The following is a 7,359-nucleotide window of genomic DNA, read 5'->3' on the forward strand; positions in this document are numbered from 1 at the left end:
CAACTTTTCTTACCCAAGCTTCCTCAACAGGTGCAAGCTGTGCCTTAAACTAGCTAGCTGCATCTGCTGACCGCATTTTCGAAATTACGAAATCTTCTAATACCAAGGTTTATTCAGTCAAAGAAAGGCCTCAAAAGACCTAGAATGACATAACAGATCACACGCCCCACGTAGAAGCACTTTCCGTAGGCGATCTGTCTTTAAACCAAAAGAGACGGATAACCCCGGCTGATGCTGGTATCATAACAAGTATGGAAAGTCTTCCAGAAATTGCAGAAAACCCTGCAATTTTCTCAACTCCAAACCGACCAAATCGAAAAACAAATCGGGAAACTTCCAAGCCAGCACGCGTTAACGGTGACCGTAGCTGGCGAACATAGCCGTCTGTTATACGTCACAGATATGATGATGCTACCTCGCAGAAGTTAACGTTCTTCCAGTGAATTCTAACGACCGACTTCACGAACCAGTTTTAAATCTACATGTGGCAAACGAAAAGCCTATCGCCACATACGGTAAAAGTTACGTTTATCTGAACGTGGGTTTACACAAACCCATTCACTGGATCTTCGTTGGTGCAGATGTTTCTATGCCAATCATTGGTATGGACCTTCTACAATGCCGTAATCTAATCATCGATACGCGCAAACGGAGGCTAGTAGACGGAAACACTAATTTGTCTGTTTGCGTAACTTATTTTCTGGTTGCAGATTATCTCCAGTCATAATTAAGCACATAATAGACCCATTTTATCAACCACTACTCGATAAGTATCCTAGGATACAGCAATCGCAACCGAAATTGCCGTGTGTAACCAGCAACGTTACACATTACGTCACGACTACTGGGACAACTGTATTTTTGAAAGTAGACCGACTGGCTCCCGAAAACCAAAAACGAATCCGACCACATGATAGACTTAGGTATCATAAGACCGTCAAACAGCCCATGAGCATCTCCGTTGCACATAGTCCCTAAAAATGACAGCAACGATTGGCGTCCAACTGGTGACTATCGGCGACTGAATGCGGAAACCATTCCCGATCGTTACCCGTGTCCTCACATTCACGATTTGACAGCTACCTTGAATGGCACAACTGTCTTTTCGAAAATCGACTTGGTTAAAGCGTATAACCAAATCCCTATGGCTACAGACGATATACCGAAAACAGCTACCATAACTCCCTGTGAACTCCAAAAATTTTTGCGAATGTCCTTCGGTCTAAGAAACGCTGCCCAAACACTTCAAATGTTCAAAGACGACGTTTTTCGAGGTCTCAACTTCGTACATGCGTATGTTGACGTCTGTCTAATAGCAATTCCGGACAGAGAATCGTATCTCCAGCAACCGGATCTTGTTTTCGAACGACTACGAAAACATGGCATTAATGTAATCATTCAGAAATGCCAAATCGGAACTGACTCATCAGACTTCCTAGGACACACTATAGATGCGCAAGGCATTCGACCTTTAGAACCAAAGTAGCGACCATTCTGGATTACCCAGAACCGACCACCATCAAGCAATTACGCACGTTTAACGGCCTGGTAAGTTTCTATAGATAATTCATACCGAAATGCGCGTTACTTATGAAACCTTTTACAGACCAACTTCGTGGAAATGCGAAATCCATCAATTTGGACGACACTGCGCGAAAAGCATTCTCCACGGTTAAGTAACTTATCGCTCAGGCAACAATGCTTGCTCGTCAGGACACTGAAGCACCCATTAGTATCGCAGTAGATGCATCCGACTCAGCAATCAGAGGAGTCTTACAACAATGTATTAACCACTCCTGTCAACCTTTGTCATTTTTCTTGAGACGGTTGCTAGACACCGAATCAAGGTACAGCACATTCGGCTGGGACCTCCTAGCTATGTATTGTGCTGTACTGCATTTTCAACACAATATCGAAGGCCGTGAATTCATCCCTTTCACTGACTAAAAACCGCTTACCTTCTCTTTAAACTCTTCTTCAGCCAGGTACTCAACTTGTGAGTGTCGACAATTGGACTACATTTCGCAGTTTACTTTAGATATTCAACACATTTCTGGAGCAAACAATGTAGTCAAAGACGCCTTGTCTCGAATGACGTCCTTCAACAGTTTCCAACGATTCGACTTTTTAAACTCGCCCAACTTCAAAAAGAAGACAATGATCTTCAGCACGAGTTATCGTCTACAACACTTAAACTACGCATCAAACAGATGGGAACAGGTAAGGAAACCTTACTTTGTGACACATCTACAGGTAGGGATCGCCCAATCGTGCCGAAACATTATCGACGCAATGTCTTCAATACATTGCACAAACTTTCTCATCCAGGTGTCCGTGAAACCATCAAGCTTATAGCAGAATGGTTTTGCTGGCCTGGCATGAATAAAGACGTGCGGAAGTGGGCATGCTCCTGTGTAAGCTGCCAAAAATCTAAGGTTATCGCTACAGACCGCGGACGTCAGTTCGAATCCATACTTTTCCGTCGTCTGACCACACTTTTAGGAATCAAACTTTTACGAACGACCAACTGCCACCCACAAGTAAACGAGTGGGTAGAATGTTTTCACCGACAACTAGGAGCTTCACTATCAGCTGCGAACGTTTCACATTAGATCGACGCTCTTCCACTCGTCTTACTAGGTATTCGCAATACAGTCAAAGCTGACATTGGATACACTGCAGCTCAACTCGTTTATGGAACGACACTTCGACTTCCAGGAGAATTCGTGGATCCTTCATCCTCTTCAATGAACATGGATCTAACCTCCTACATGAACAGGCTTACAGACGCAATGCGTTGAGTTAAAGCTGTTTCCACTCGACCGCAATCAACTGATATTTTCGTTCAACCCGACTTACGACATAGTACACACGTTTTCGTTCATCGAGACTCACATCGACGACCTATCGAATCAGCGTACAAAGGATCCTTCAAAGTTCTTCAACGCGAACCTAAGTACTATGTAATCGATAAGAGCGGAACCAACAACAGCATCGATCGCCTCAAAGCAGCGTGTTTAGAAGGAACTCCTATCTACCTCGATTTTCCTTCAGTACAATCGTACGACACGGCTCCTACACGTATAATACCTCATCTGACAGCCAACATGCATGATGATACTTCGACAGTATCCGAAAATAAACATAAAACAACGAGTTCTGGAAGAAGAGTAAGATTTCCAGAACATTTAAACGACTGTTGCACGTAAAACACCAGTTAACAGTTTGCTTCATCTCGATTTTCCATGACATTATATATAATATAAATTTTTTTATATGCTTATATTTGTATTTATTTATTATCTGGCTAATACGTATATTAAAAGTTTTTAATAAACAAACACACAAAAAAACAATTGTAGAAATTCACTTTAACGTTATTTACACTTTTTCGCCCATTTTGTGTTTTAAAGCCCTTACGAGTTTATTTCGACATGCACTTACATAAATAAATCCCCAAAATACATAGCTCTGTAAGTTTTCGACATTGGATGTTGACCACATGTTTTAATGAACCACCCAGCTGAAGGCACTCGTTCATGCATCCGCACCAAATCACGAGTGGGAACGCCGTGCTCAACATCTACTGCAATCGCTAGCCAGATTAGATCAGACGATTCTAGATATATTGATAGTATATCAAATATATCTTCGAACATCCTCGCTTCTGTCTTTTCATTTCACTTGGTGAGTACACTTTATATTAGGTGTTATTGGTTATAGCGTTGTCCAACTCTGAATACCTGTAGCACCTTTAGTATATTATAGCAAAATGCTATCTTTAATCTCTATCTATATACCAATTTCCATTTTCAAGGGTTCCTGGGAAGTGACTTGGGATGCCCCATCCAGTAGAGAATTTCAGGACTTGACTACTTTTAAAGAATGAAAGTTGTTATGACAGTCCAGTTTTTGTGTTGTTTCACTAATTTCTCAAGATTACTTTAGATTTGTGTCATATTGTGTATACTGTAAATCCCATTATTGAGTGCTATTTTATGGTTCTTATGTGTCTGTGGTAAATAATTATTACGCTTACAGTACAGTTAAATATTTTATGTTGTGCATTAAACCCATCATACTGAGTGCTCCGAATTTCAGTTCTTGATTATGCCTTGTTGAAGTTCTAGCTCTATTGGGATCAGTTCTATTTACCTATATTATTCTAAATTCACATCTGGAGTCGCAATTCAAATGAATTCAAGCAACTTGGGGTAACTGAACATCAACACGTCACCCCGGGGGAGGAAGACTATTTAGAATGTTTTATGCTTGGTGTTTGTCACATAACTTCAGGGAAGACAACATTTTAACTAATTGTGTTACTGCTATTGGGAGATAAGCCTATGATTTATTGAAGAAACTTCCATAACCCAAAAAACTATTCTACTTTCGTTAAACAGACCAAAGAGATTAGTAACAGATCATTTTCACGGAACATTCGAATCAGACTATCTGAGATTATATTTTACGGCGTTAGTTACAAGCTTCCTTGTGAAACTTATTGACTGTTGGTACAAATGATTTGAAGCAAGAGAACAGTTCATATAAATCCCTTCCCGCACCTTTCATATAGCTAAGGACTTATGTTTTACTTATAGAAGTGTAAATGATGATCCCTGTGCTTCCGTTACGAAACATGATGTAGTTTCATTAACAAATATGGACTAGATTTCTATACTGCAGAAACTTCCGCCTTCTAACAAGAACAATTCAGAAAAGCACTTGTGATTCGTCTTGGGGTATTAAGCTATGTCTTTCATCTGGCAAATTGCATCTTATTTCATATCAATTTCGTTATGCACGTTACCGTAAGTGTAGAAGGACTGGACATATGCAAAAGTTTGCAAAAGCTCCAAGCCGTTTACTAATAAAATACTGGACGATGGTAGATCAAGACTAGCTGATTCGGACAGAGGATGGGTTTAAAGATGCCACAAGTATTCAGAGTTTGATAACGCCTTAACCATTAACATCTTTTATAACCGAAGTATGCCAACCCAGTGAAATCGGAAGTCAGAAGTGAAGAGGTTCGGTGACATATTTGATAGGTTACTAGTATATCAAAAATGATTAATTTAAGCTGGCTAATGGTTGTGTAGAATTACGGTCTACTATGATATTAGTACTGCTCTAATAATAGACCTAATCCTAAAATTGTAGATTTGTCATGATATAACTGCCTAATCTGTAAGATCTTACGTGGAAGTCACATCATCGTCTACACCAACTCACTGTATCGTAACAACTACCAATACATGATGTAGAACAAGGTTAGGTTAGAGAAGGAACAATATATTTAATATGAATAGAAGACATAAGGTAACATTCAGATGGACCACGCCTGCATGGTCGAGCCATGACATCCGATCAACTCCAGTCCATTCATTCCATTGTTCGCGCCTTCTCCATCGTTACGTATTTATCTGCGTTAAATATTGAATATCTGTTTTCTGAGTAGTCTCGTGTTCAGCTTTGTGGATTGTGCGGTTATTGTTCAATGCCACTACAGTTGTAGATGTGTGGAACGACAAACCCACTTGCGATCTGGTGCGGATGCGTGACCAAGGGCCTTCAGATAGTTGCGTCCAGTAAAACCAACACAGTTAGCATCAAATTTCGAGGACTTACAGAACTATTGGTATTGAGGATTCATTTACTGCTACATGTACGTTATCGTTCACGACCATTTGCAGAAGTACTTCTCACTTTGTGCAAAAATAATCGCTAAAACAGGCAAGTCACATTCATTCATTGTTGATACTAGTAGCATAGAGTCAATCATTCCCAAGTGAAATTTATTTTTTCTTTATAATGATCTATCTATCTATCTATCTATCTATCTATCTATCTATCTATATATATATATATATCTGTTAATCATATTCTGCTATTAGATTAATGTAGTAATGCTTGAGACAAGTTGACTAACTAATATTCTTGACAGTTTGTATTCTTATTGTGGCGGTAAATAAATCCTCAAATTAAACAGTTCTGTATGTCTCTGATAATGAACCCCCCCCCGATTTACTGGACATACCCTAGCTTAATCCACTGAGTCACGCATTTGCACGAAATCACGAGTAGATACATCGTGCGAAGAAACTTTGCAGCTACTACCCAGCTAAAACCAAATGTTTCTAGATATATCTATGACTTCTCAATTATGTATTCGAACTACTACTCTGCTAACTTCTAATTTGAACGTGTATAGATAATAAGGAGTATTTGAATTATATTATTAAAAAATTAACGTATATCTTATATGGATAAGTGTGGTGTTTGAATGAACTAATGATACCTTTGCACTTGTTAAATGCTTGATTTCGAATTCCAAATACAGTACATTCGTTCGTGCTTATCTTGTACTTCTTGATCCGATTACGTTATTTCTGGGATTCTTAGTTCATACTATAATTCAAATACTCCTAATTATCACATTGGCGTCGCGATGGAGCCTGTCATGGAATTGTTGGATATACATTCAGATTTTGACGCTTTTGAGGATTACTTGGAAAGGTTCGAAATCTGGGCTATGACCAAGGAAGATGTTGAGGATGTTAATATTGTGGCACGTTTCCTTACATTCACCGGAAAAGAACCATACAGCTTATTAAAAACTCTGGCTTTATCAGAAAAGCCCATTTCGCTTCCTTATGCAACTCTCAAGGAACCACTGCTAGACTATGTTAAGTATAAAAATTTTGAAATGCGGTAAATGAGGGAGATTTCATAAAATTATTCATCAGGACATCAAAAACTCCACTACTTTACTACGTTATTCCAATCCAATGCGTACTCAACGTTATGCTGATAATGCATTGAGGATATGAGATACAGTTCACGAAGGTGAGATCATGTTTGATAAATGTTTATCCTGTGACAAATTTCATTCACGTAATTCATGTGCATTTCGTAATGCTAAATGTTTTAAATGTGGTGAGATTGGACACATTCAGTCAGTTTGTCATACTACAGTTCATTCCGCTGCAACTAATATTAAAATTTGTAGTTGTGATCCTATTAATTTGGATGTTTCTAACGATCATTTATCGTTATTCACGACTTCCAAAAGCGGTATAGAGTCACATAACAGACCAGAGTTAAATGAAACCCAGAATCCTTGTGAGACAACAGTTTCTAATCAGTCATCGTATCAGATTTCTCACTTTATTGTACCAGATACGGTCTATGATAATTAGGAGTATTTGAATCATAGTACGAACTAAGAATCCCAGAAATATAGCAATTGAATCAAGAAGTACGAGATAAGGACGAACGAATGTACTGTATTTGGAATTCGAAATCAAGCATTTAACAAGTGCAAAGGTATCATTAGTTCATTCAAACACCACACTT

This window comes from Schistosoma haematobium, chromosome 3, assembly GCF_000699445.3.
Source record: "Schistosoma haematobium chromosome 3, whole genome shotgun sequence".
In the NCBI taxonomy this organism is placed as follows: Eukaryota; Metazoa; Platyhelminthes; class Trematoda; order Strigeidida; family Schistosomatidae; genus Schistosoma; species Schistosoma haematobium.